A 9,934-nucleotide genomic window follows, 5' to 3' on the forward strand; every position below is an offset into this window, starting at 1 on the left:
GAGGCTTTCCCTTGTCGCACCAACAAAGCAAGGGAAGTACTCAAAGTCTTGCTCAAAGAGATAATACCAAAATATGGGGTGCCTGTAGGAATGTCATCTGACAATGGCCCTCATTTTATAGCAAAGATTATGAGACAAGTTGAGCAAAGTATTATCTATAGATTGAGACTATCACACCCCATATAGACCACAAGCAAGTGGCGGGGCGGGGGGGAAGAGAGAGAATGAACTATACCCTTAAGCAACAGTCGAGTAAAATTTGTCAGGAAACCTCACTCCTCACATGGGTTAAAGCATTACCCATGGCTCTATTAAGAATCAGAGTATAGCCAGAAGAGAAAGAAAATTTAAGTCATTATGAAATGTTGTATGAAAGACCATATCAAGAGTCCTATGTTCTGAGTATCTTGAGTGCCTTTGGAGATATGTTTTTAAAAGGTGTTATGATTTCTTTAAGCAATTCTTTTCAAGAACTTTGTCAGTATGTCTCCACAGCTGGACCCTTAGAATTGGACGTAGCAGCGCATCCCTTCCGACCAGGAGACTGAATATATATAAAATCACTGAGAAGCGGAAAGGACCGTATCGAGTCATTTTAACAACCCTTATAGCAGTAAAGGTCTGGGAGAAGAACCTTGGCTTCATTATTCGAGAATAAAGAAAGCACCAAAACAAGAAACTGGAAGTCTAAAGAAACTGGCCCTTTAAAACTGAAAATCTATAAGTAAGTTTCACGTTATCTGTTTGGGAAAACGGCTGTGTAAAGTTGATAATATTGGGGTTGCTATTAGGAATATTGTCGAGGGCAATAATCTTTTTGTGTGTTTAGAGGGTGTATGCATTTTTTTTGAGGGGTTCTAAACATGAGATAAACAAAATGAAACAATTATTGTTTGAGCTATTAATCTTGAGATTAACCGTTTTTGTAATTTGGATTAAAAAAAAAAATCTAGTTTTGTAACTGATTCAAAGTTTTGTAAAAACACAAAATTTAACCTCAGTAACAGCCTGCCTTCCGATTCCAAAGTCAGATGAAAATCTAGTTCCGTGGAGAATATTGACATTGAATTTAACCAGAACTTGAGAAAAGATGCAGAACAATGAGAATCATTTTAGCAAATTAAATTGGATGGATTTAAAAGGCAATTATTTTTTTTAAATTTGAAAGAAGGAATTATAGCGTTGTGAATTATAACATTACCAAACCATCCACCTCATGGACAAAAGAATTCATTTAATCGCCCTTCGGGAGAAACTTGTACAAGCACCCCTTGGGGCCGTCAGTTGCCAAAACCGTAGAGACAAGTGCAAAAAGGAACTTGGGATCATATTTAAAATATAAAACGATGTTTAGAATTTACTGGAGTTCCAGGATCCTTGTTAGAGCCACCCAGAGTTGGGACCATCTATGGAAATTTAGACTGGTTTAGACAACCAGAGAAAAATCACACATCCTAAACAGAGCTGAATGAAGGTTTATACTTGCAGCTCCTCTGACCCCAAACTCCAAAGACTTTCTCTAGTAGCTAAAGCTCTACGATAGGGATGTATTTGTAGAAAGTATAATAATATTTTACATGATCTTTGGTCCCCTCTTAAGAATGGAAAAAATTTAGCTTGGAGTTGACTGTATTAAAGGACAGGTGAAAAGTTCAGGCTTAACTGTTTGGGTGACTAGTGATGATATACGATCCACTCACCTCTTCATGAAGGAGAAAGGCAAATCGTGGACTTTAGACTTAATAACTCTATCCTCTCTCTGGAAGAAATCTCCCTTGTGGCCTCACTGGTGGACCTGGGTAAATGGAAAAGATGATACCTGGCAATGGCCAAGTCTTAGAACTACAATAAGACGGGTATTAAAATCTGTATTTTGACCCCAGTTAACACCTCTTCCAACTCAGCTGACTCTTGACATCTTTCATTCAATCAAGGAAGTGCCTGCTGCTTAAGTTCACATTGGTGTTGAGGAGTTTTGTTCCGGATTTGGGTACCACAGCTGCGGGCCGGGGCTGGAGGAGCCGCAGGTGTGGGCAGTCAGGCTGATGGGGACGGCCCCTCCCTGGCCAGGGGGGGCTGCCGGGGGAGGGGCCAGGGGGGGCTGCCGGGGGAGGGGCCGGGGCGGGGCCGGTGGGAGCCCGGGCAGGAGCGGAACGGTGGCCGGGCTGCGGCTGCCCCTCGGGAGAAGGTGAGCGGGGCCGGGCGCCCCTCGGACCGCGAACGTCGGAGGCGGGGGTGGCCCGGGGGAGGTGGGGGCCGCCTGTGCCGCGGCCGAGCCCTGGGGGCTCACAGGGGCGCTGGGAGCACGTGAGCGCGCAGGGGGAGGGGGGGGCTCACAGGGCGGCTGGGAGCACGTGTGCGCGGGGGGGGGGGGGCTCACAGGGGGGCTGGGAGCACGTGAGCGCGCGGGGGGGGTGTTCACCGGGCCCCGTGATGGGGCTGCGCAGTCGGCCGGCGGGTTCCGGGGATAAGCCCCGAGGAGGACGGCGGGGTCCGTGTCGGACGCACGGAGCGGCAGCGGGGCCGCGCCGTGCCGGAGCGGCGGCGGCCAAAGCGCGCCGGAGCTGCCCGGAGCGGCGCTGGGGGCTCGGCGGGAACTGCGGCTGCGCCGGCGTGGGGGTGGGCGGAAACGGAAGCGGCGTCCCCTCGGGGTCAGGCAACAGGGCAGGCTGCCTCCCGGGGCATGCCGGGAGCTGTAGTTTTCGCGGACTCGGCGGCCGGGCGGCAGCGTGGCTCTCGGGCGCGCCGTAGTCCTCGCTGCCGCCGCGGCCTCCGGGGTCCGACAAGGTCAGACGCAGGAGCGTTGCCGGTTTCGTGTGGTTTTCCGCGGGCTTCCCGCTGCGCCCGCTCCCCGACCAGCCGTGCGGACGCCCCTCCCGGGCGCATGCGCCGTCCTGCGCGTGGGGCAGCCCGGCGTTCGCTCGCCGGCTCTGATCCCTCCGGCGCATGCGCGGTCCCTGGGAGCAGCGTGGTGGCGCGCAGGGCGCGGGTCTCAGCGGCAGCGGGCGAGCGCCGGGACCGCGGGTGAGGCGAGCGATCCCCTGGGGCGGGGGCGGGAGGTGCCTCCTGCCCGCTGGCCGCCCGGGGCTGGCGGGACGGGAAGCTGCGAAGCGGCCGCCGCGGCAGGCTCCCGGTCCGCCGGAGGCGAGCCGGGCCGGGGCAGCGCCCGGCAGTTCCCCGAGAGCCGATAGAAGGGAAGAGGGGACGGAGGCGGGCACCCCCCAGGCGCGGCCAGCGGGCGCCTCCCCGAGTCGCCGGAGCTCCCCCGGCGCCTTCGCTCGGCCCGTGCGGCTGCCCCCAGCTCCAGCCCCTCCCCTGGAGCCTGTGCTGTAGCCACAGGCAGCCCCCGAGCCCTGTCGTGAGGGCAGCAAGCTGGCCCTCCGATGTTCTCGAGTCTCCCTGAACGTGGGTGCCGTTAGCAGCGGCGCGGGGAACGAGCGGCGTCTGCGGACGCCCCTGCGGAAGGAGGGGCTCTGGCCAGGGTCGAGCTACGGTAATAACAGTGGCTGCTGCCTCTTTCCCTCTCCCAGAGGCCACGCTGTGAGTGCGGTTGTCCGTTCGTCCCCGGGGATGCCGTTGACTGCAGCGGCCTCAGGCTTGCGTGGGCTGTCTCTGCCTGGCCTCCCTCTCCTCGCGGCGCGGGAGCACAGAGGGACAGGCGGAGCGCTTACTGGCTGTGGACGGGAGCTGCTGAAGCTGGAGAGGCCACAGAAAGGTAAAGAAGAAGAAACGGAAGGCCATCTGGCTGGCAGCTGCCTCCTGCTGCAGGCAAGAGAGAGCCTGCCTCGTAGTCCACAGCAGGTTAGACCGCCAGGGTCTGTATGCATGACCAGCAGCGCGGTACGGCCACATAGTGAGCGAGCGAGGCTACGTGTCTAGGAGGCCTCATCTCGTAAGAGCTGCGAGGCGCTCACGTGTTCCGTTATGTGGAGGACAGCCAAGCGACTGGAGTTACAGAAGAGGAAGGGAGGAGAGAAGGAGAAAGAAGCGTCTGAACTGGCAAGGTCTTCTGGCAGCTCCAAGAGCGAGAGCTGTGGTGAGTCCTGGGCCCTCGGGGCCCTGTCGCTCCTCTTGTGCCTCCCGGTCCCTCCCTCCCCCTCTCCTGACCCCCTCGCTTTCTCATGCTGCTGTGACGTTTGTGTTTGTTTTTGTTTTTTTTTTTTAATTTTGCTTCCCTGTGCCTCCTCTCTTCTGTCTATTCTCTTGTCCTGCTCCCTCTTCCTCCCCCCCTTCCTCTCTCTCTCTCTTATTCGACTGCCCCCCTTTCTTTTTCTCTCTGCATTCTTGTCCTGCTCCCTCTCCCTCTCCCCCCCCCCCATCCCCATCTTTGTCCTGCAGCCAGTCGCTGTTTTTTCCTTTTCCATCTCCTTGTCCTGATCTGCATCCGCCTCTTTCCCCGCGTCCCAATTTCTCTGGCCTGTTCCCCTGGCGTTCTTTTCCTCTCTGCGCCTGTACGTGCCGCTCTGTGTGCCTGCCTTCCTATCTCTCTTCTTCCTACTTTCTGTTTCTCTGTCTATCCCTTTGTCTTGCTCGCTGTTGCTGTTTATTTTTGTCATTCTGGATCTCACTGTCCCCGTCCTCCTTCCTGTTCATCTCTTACTCTCTGTGACCCTTTGTGCTGCTTCCTGCCCCCTTTTTATTCACCCTCCCTCTCTCTGCAGGGCTCCTGATACCTCTCTTTCTAAATTCCCCAACCCCCTGTGCTTCTCACGGTCTCTGTCTCTGTCAGTGTCTCTCTCTCTCTCTCGTTCTCATTGTTCTTGTCTGTCGCGCTGTCTTGCTTCCTGTCCCGTCGTTTCTCGCTGTATCCCTTTGTCCTGCTCCCTGCTCGTATTCCTATTCCTCTCTGTCCTGAGGACCGTCCCAGTTTGTTATCTCCGTCCTGCCGCTGTCTTGATTTTTCCTTCTCTGCCATGTTCCCTGTCCCTCTTTCTGTCTCCTCTGTCCCTGCTGCTTATTTCTCCATCTGTGTCCAGACCCCTGTCCCTTCTCCCCCGCCCCGCCTTGCTGTTCCTCTGCCTTGCTTTCTTTCGCTACCTTTTCTGTCTGTCTTTCTCTGCCCCATTCCCTCTCCCGCCCTTTCTAACTGTGTCCGCCTGTCCAGCTAGCTGTCGCTTCTTTCTTTTTTCTGTTCCTCAGTACTTTTTTCTTTTTCCGTATCTCTCTCCCACTGCCCATCGCAGTTGTTTTTTTCCCCTCCGATGCTGGCCTGCTCTTTGTCCCTTTTGTCTCTCTGTGTCCTTCTGTCATGCTCCCTGTGTCTATTTAATCCCTTCATCTCTGTCCTGCAGCCCGTCGCTATTTTTTTTTTTTTCCTCTTCCGTCCCTTTGTCCTGCTCCCCGTCCTTGTCTCTCTTTCCCTTGGTTCTGCCTCCCGTCCTTTTTTCCTTTCTTGCTCCATCTCTCTGTCCTGCTCCCTATCCCTCCCGCGCTCTCACTGTTTCTGTGTCCTTCTCCTTGCCTTTCCCCACGGTCTCTGTCTTGTACCCTCTTTGGTTTTCTTGTTTTCTGGGTGGCTGGGCCCGGCTACCCGCGGGGGTGCTTCGGCTGGGGGGTTTGGGGTGGGGGCCTGGCCGTGCCGGTGATGGCGGGGAAATAAAGCCTGAAACGGCAATCGTGAAGCGACGCCCTGCCTGTGATGGGGCTGCCCCGCAGAGGCGTGGGGCCGGGCCCTCCGCAGGTCCCGAGCACTCCCCGAAACTACGTGTGGGGCCCCGGGGGTGCAGGGCTGGGGGGTGGCTATGCTCAGCGTCGCCCGTGGGCACTGCAGGGTCAGAAATGGAGAACAAGTTTTCTGTTCCTGGGGCTTGACAACAGGCTCGCGTGGCTGATGCGGGGGCTCGGAAACAGACCGAGCTGCGCGGCTTTGGGCCCAGAAACAGAGGTCCGGCCCTGCGTGTTTGGGCCTTGAGAACAGGCTCAGCAGCCGGGTTTTTTGGCTCCCAAATGGGCCCCGAGTCAGCTGGTGTGGGGGCCAAAAGCGGGAGCCAGCTTGGCTGGTTTTGCAGGCAGGTGGGAGGGTGTTGGGGGCTGTGGGGGGAAGCGGGGGGCGGGCAGGGTGCGTGGACCCTCCCCGGAGATGGGGGTCTGGTTGTGTTGGACGCCGAAGTTCGGGAGTCCAGCATGCAGCAGGCCGAACTCAACATCTGTGATGGTCTGTGGGGGGGAAAGGTGCTTTTCAGACCCCACGTGCCCTCTTTGAGTCCAGCTCTTCTTTCTGCGCTGCTCAGAATAGTTGTTAAGTAATTAATCGCGCAAACTAACGAATATTTATTCGGCGTGTAACTCTGATGTTTAATCCTAATGCTCCAGTTTTGTCAGCAGTTGATATACAACCTTATGGAAAGCCCAGACCGTTGCACGTAGCTGGAGCTTGTAAGGAGAAGCAGCTGAAATCAGCCGGAGCTTCAGTGCGGAGCTGGGGCTTCAACAAGCCAGAACTGTAGCAAGCGGGAGCTGGAACGAGGCGGGGTGTCCGCTGTCTGGAGCGTGCATTAGCCAGAGGCAAAAGTACCTGCAGCTGTTAACGAGCAGGAGGCGCGATTAGCTGGAGCGTCTTTTCGCTGGAGCGTCCATCGGCCGGACTGCGCTCCCAGCATGGCGGAAGAGCGGCCGGGCGCAGGCAGGGCTGTCCGCAGCAAGCAGCTCCGAGCAGCAGGGAGGTGAGTTGTCCTTCTGCCAGCAGGGAGCCCGGCCTCTTCCCTTGGGCATGCAATCCACGCCGCGCTCCTCTCTCTGCGTGGAGGGTCTCTCCCGGTCCGTTCCCGTAGGCAGAAGCGAGGTGGGGGTCCCCCGTCTCTCCTGGGGCAGCCCCCCCTGCGAGGGGGTGCGGGCGAGGTGTCATTGTCCCCTTGGTACCGGGCAAAGGGGAGAGAAACCGGCCGGCGGGAGCTCCTGGGGTGCAGAGCCCTTCCGGCAGAATCCTCCCCTGTCTTTTCACCGTTGGCTGGGTGTGACAAGCAGGTTCATTTCTTTGTCTCCTCTTCTCCCAGTGTCACCTTCCGCGTCACACGAAGAAAATCCTGCGTGGTTAATTCCGCTTGCTGCTTGGGTAGTTGCACGTATCGGGCTGGGGGAGCGGAGAGAAACACTTGCGAGTTCGAGGGCACTACAGATGCTCCACGTTAAACCCACAGAGAAGGCAAATTTGCTGCTAGTGCAGAAAAGCTGATGGAAAAATTGCTGTTAACAGATCGTGCCCTATTCTTGAACTGGTCCCTTGATGTGTTTTTGTTTCAGGTGAAAGAACGAAATTTCCTGTCTGGTAAATTCAGAGCTGCCTGTTAGCTTCTTCAGGGTCGAGTGTTTCTCTTCTCTCTGTTCATACTGATTTGATGGGCAAGCTGGAAATAGCCTTTTACTTTTTTATGTATAACTGAATTTTTAGGAATATGTGGTGTCCCTGTAGTTCATTTTTGAGCACCTAGATGCTAGTAGAAATGTAATGAGTGAAACACGATGGGAACTGGTACTTAAACTTGATTTTTATTTGGTTTTTTTTTTTTTCCTTCCCCATTAAGATTGTTGATGGCATGTTGTCCCGTGGGACAATCCCCATTCCGTTCAGCGGAGTCTTCAGTCTAGGACTTTTAAGTGACAAAGTTTGTCCTTCCAAAAAGGGACTAGTCATTCCTAGGACCGAGGCATAGACTTGGAGAGTCGCTTAAGTACGTGGGAATTAAAGCCAACTTTCAGTTGATGTTGCTGCTGTTGGTCTTTGCTTTCATTGATTTCTCCACCACTCCCTCGTGGTTGGGAGCTCTGAATCGTAATGTTTTTCAGTCTCTAACACATTTCCACCCCCACCCCCCAAAAAAAGGAGAGGCAGTGTCTAAAAGTTAATTAGTTTCCTCACAAATGCGTGAGTAAATAAAATTTGAGTTATGATGATTAAAACCATATAAATGACACCAGTCTTGCAGATCTGGACTATTTCTGAACAGGCATTCATCACATGCAGAAGTCGTCAGGGTACAGATCACCTGCGCTTCATGCTCTGACAAGACAAAATGCTGAGGCAGGGATGAGCTCTGAAAGAAGAAGGAAAAAAAAAAAAAAGGATACAGGGTCACGGTTTTGTTTTGTTGTTGTTTGTTTTTAGAGAGTGCAATATTGACTGGTGCCAGCCTGCAGAGCTCTTCTGCTGCCTGACCTCTCCTTCTCTTTCATGGCTGTAATTGTCGTTTGGATAATTGTAGAAGAGCAATTAAGTTACTTGCCTCTGTGAATGTGCTGGTAATACCAGGAAGGCAAATGCTTGAACCAGTAGTGAATAACTTGGCGACGAGTAGAATTTCTGAAGGAAGAACAGCAGCAGCAACAGGAAGCAAATAGCAAGTGACCAAAAACTTGCGTGTGTCAAATGCATCAAAGCTTTCTTGCCGAACATTGTTTGGCAATATGTTCCAAATGGCTTTTTTCGGTAAACGTAAATTTTCAGGAAGTTCAGGGGTGTGTGTGGCAAAACGTGTCCCTGTGCGTACGCGTCCTGCTACGTAAATAGCATGGGTCAGTGGCAAGTCCAGTGGCAGGGCTGCTGTTCCCTACTCTCGACGTTGCCGTGGTAGCGTTGCGGTATTTAGACCTTCACGGGCAGGCTGAGGAACGGAAGGAGAATGCCCGTTTTCTGTAAGGGCTCAGAATGCCGACCCTTTTCTCTGCCTGCCGCTCCCCTGTGCGTGAGATGAAGCTGTTTTATTTTTCTCCCTTGTTCCCGGTCTAAATATTTCTGGAGCTGTTGCTGCTGTGGGTTTGCAATTGGTGTTACTGCGTTTTTGTAGCGTTCTAGCGATGGGTCGTTTCTGCTGTGGCGAAGCGTCGAGATACGGTTTTCGGTTTAAAGCGTCAGAAACTACGTTCACCGAAACCGGTAACTCGCGGCGCAGGGGAAACCGATCTGGCGCGTGCAGCTGTGCTCGCAGGGCTGCTCGGTGGCTCCTCATCAAAACGGCAGGGTGTGTGCGTGGACATTCGTAGGGTTGCGCTCTGGGTCCGAGAGCGTTAACGTATTTTTGCTGTTGGAAGATGGAATGGAGCGTGTGCCTGTTAAATCTCAGGGCGGTCAAAAGCTAGAGGGACCCTGAGCGGGTTTGGTGGCACGACTGCAGTTTTAAAAGATCTTGACCGTTTGGAGCAGCGGCCTGGAAAAAATGATTCCTTTTTTGCAACGAGGCAGTTCACAAGGACAGATGTGTTGCTGTGCTCTTTAGCAAAACTACTCAACTTGGGACGTATAGGGTGATGAAGCCTCGGCTATACGAAGGCTTGAGAAAATGTATGTAGGTCTCTATGTCTGTCACCTGCGTGTATCTAGGAAAGTGAGTTCTAGTGAAAGTAAAGTTGCTGATGAGTCAAAAAAGAAAGGGGAAAAAAAAAGGCATGGTTGTCTGAAAAATGCAAAAGCTCTAGTGGCCTGTGTCAACAACTGTACCGAAGATGACGCAAAAATACTTTTTCCTCCGCTCAGTCGTACTGTCTTCACAAACCTTCACCAAAAAAAAAAAAAAAAGGCAGCTTTGGATTCCTGCCCAGCTTTGTGCTAAAGTGTTGTTTTGTTTTTTTTTTTTTTTTTTTCCTTCTCTCAGTTGGATGTCAGCTGCCACCGTTTCGCCCTGGTTGCCCTTTCTTCTGCCGTGAAGGTACGAGACAGATGGAAAGTTTCCGTAGTGGTCTGCATTTGAAGAATATTTTTTATTTGAAGAATAAAATAAAGAGGATCTGTAGGGTTTAGGGATTATTCTGTGCGGGGCCCGGACGATAGAACACCAATATGATGATTAAAGTCGTCCCTTTATTGAGCTTAGCTGATCATTTTTATACAATTCTCTAAGTTGTTTAGAAACTCTGATTTGTTGCTGCATGCAAGCATTGGGTGTCCACGTGCACAAGCATAAACGGTGATTGGTTACATCGGTACTGTCCACGCGCACAAACG

The 9,934-nt window shown here is 53.2% G+C and overlaps 2 long non-coding RNA genes across 2 annotated transcripts; one reads left to right on the plus strand and one right to left on the minus strand.

Annotated features, from left to right (window-relative positions):
- Positions 1-1,080: 1,080 nt before the first annotated feature.
- LOC138690218 (uncharacterized) lies at positions 1,081-1,869 on the minus strand. Its single transcript, XR_011329027.1, has 2 exons — positions 1,701-1,869; positions 1,081-1,406 (listed from the first exon to the last, which is right to left on the minus strand). It is a non-coding gene; the product is annotated as an uncharacterized lncRNA (long non-coding RNA).
- A 1,095-nt stretch (positions 1,870-2,964) lies between these two features.
- LOC138690219 (uncharacterized) lies at positions 2,965-9,674 on the plus strand. The gene is made up of 4 exons (XR_011329028.1): positions 2,965-3,024; positions 6,313-6,662; positions 6,993-7,051; positions 9,585-9,674. It is a non-coding gene; the product is annotated as an uncharacterized lncRNA (long non-coding RNA).
- The last annotated feature ends 260 nt before the right edge of the window (positions 9,675-9,934 follow it).

The sequence above is a fragment of the Haliaeetus albicilla genome, chromosome 20, assembly GCF_947461875.1.
Source record: "Haliaeetus albicilla chromosome 20, bHalAlb1.1, whole genome shotgun sequence".
Lineage (NCBI taxonomy): Eukaryota > Metazoa > Chordata > Aves > Accipitriformes > Accipitridae > Haliaeetus > Haliaeetus albicilla.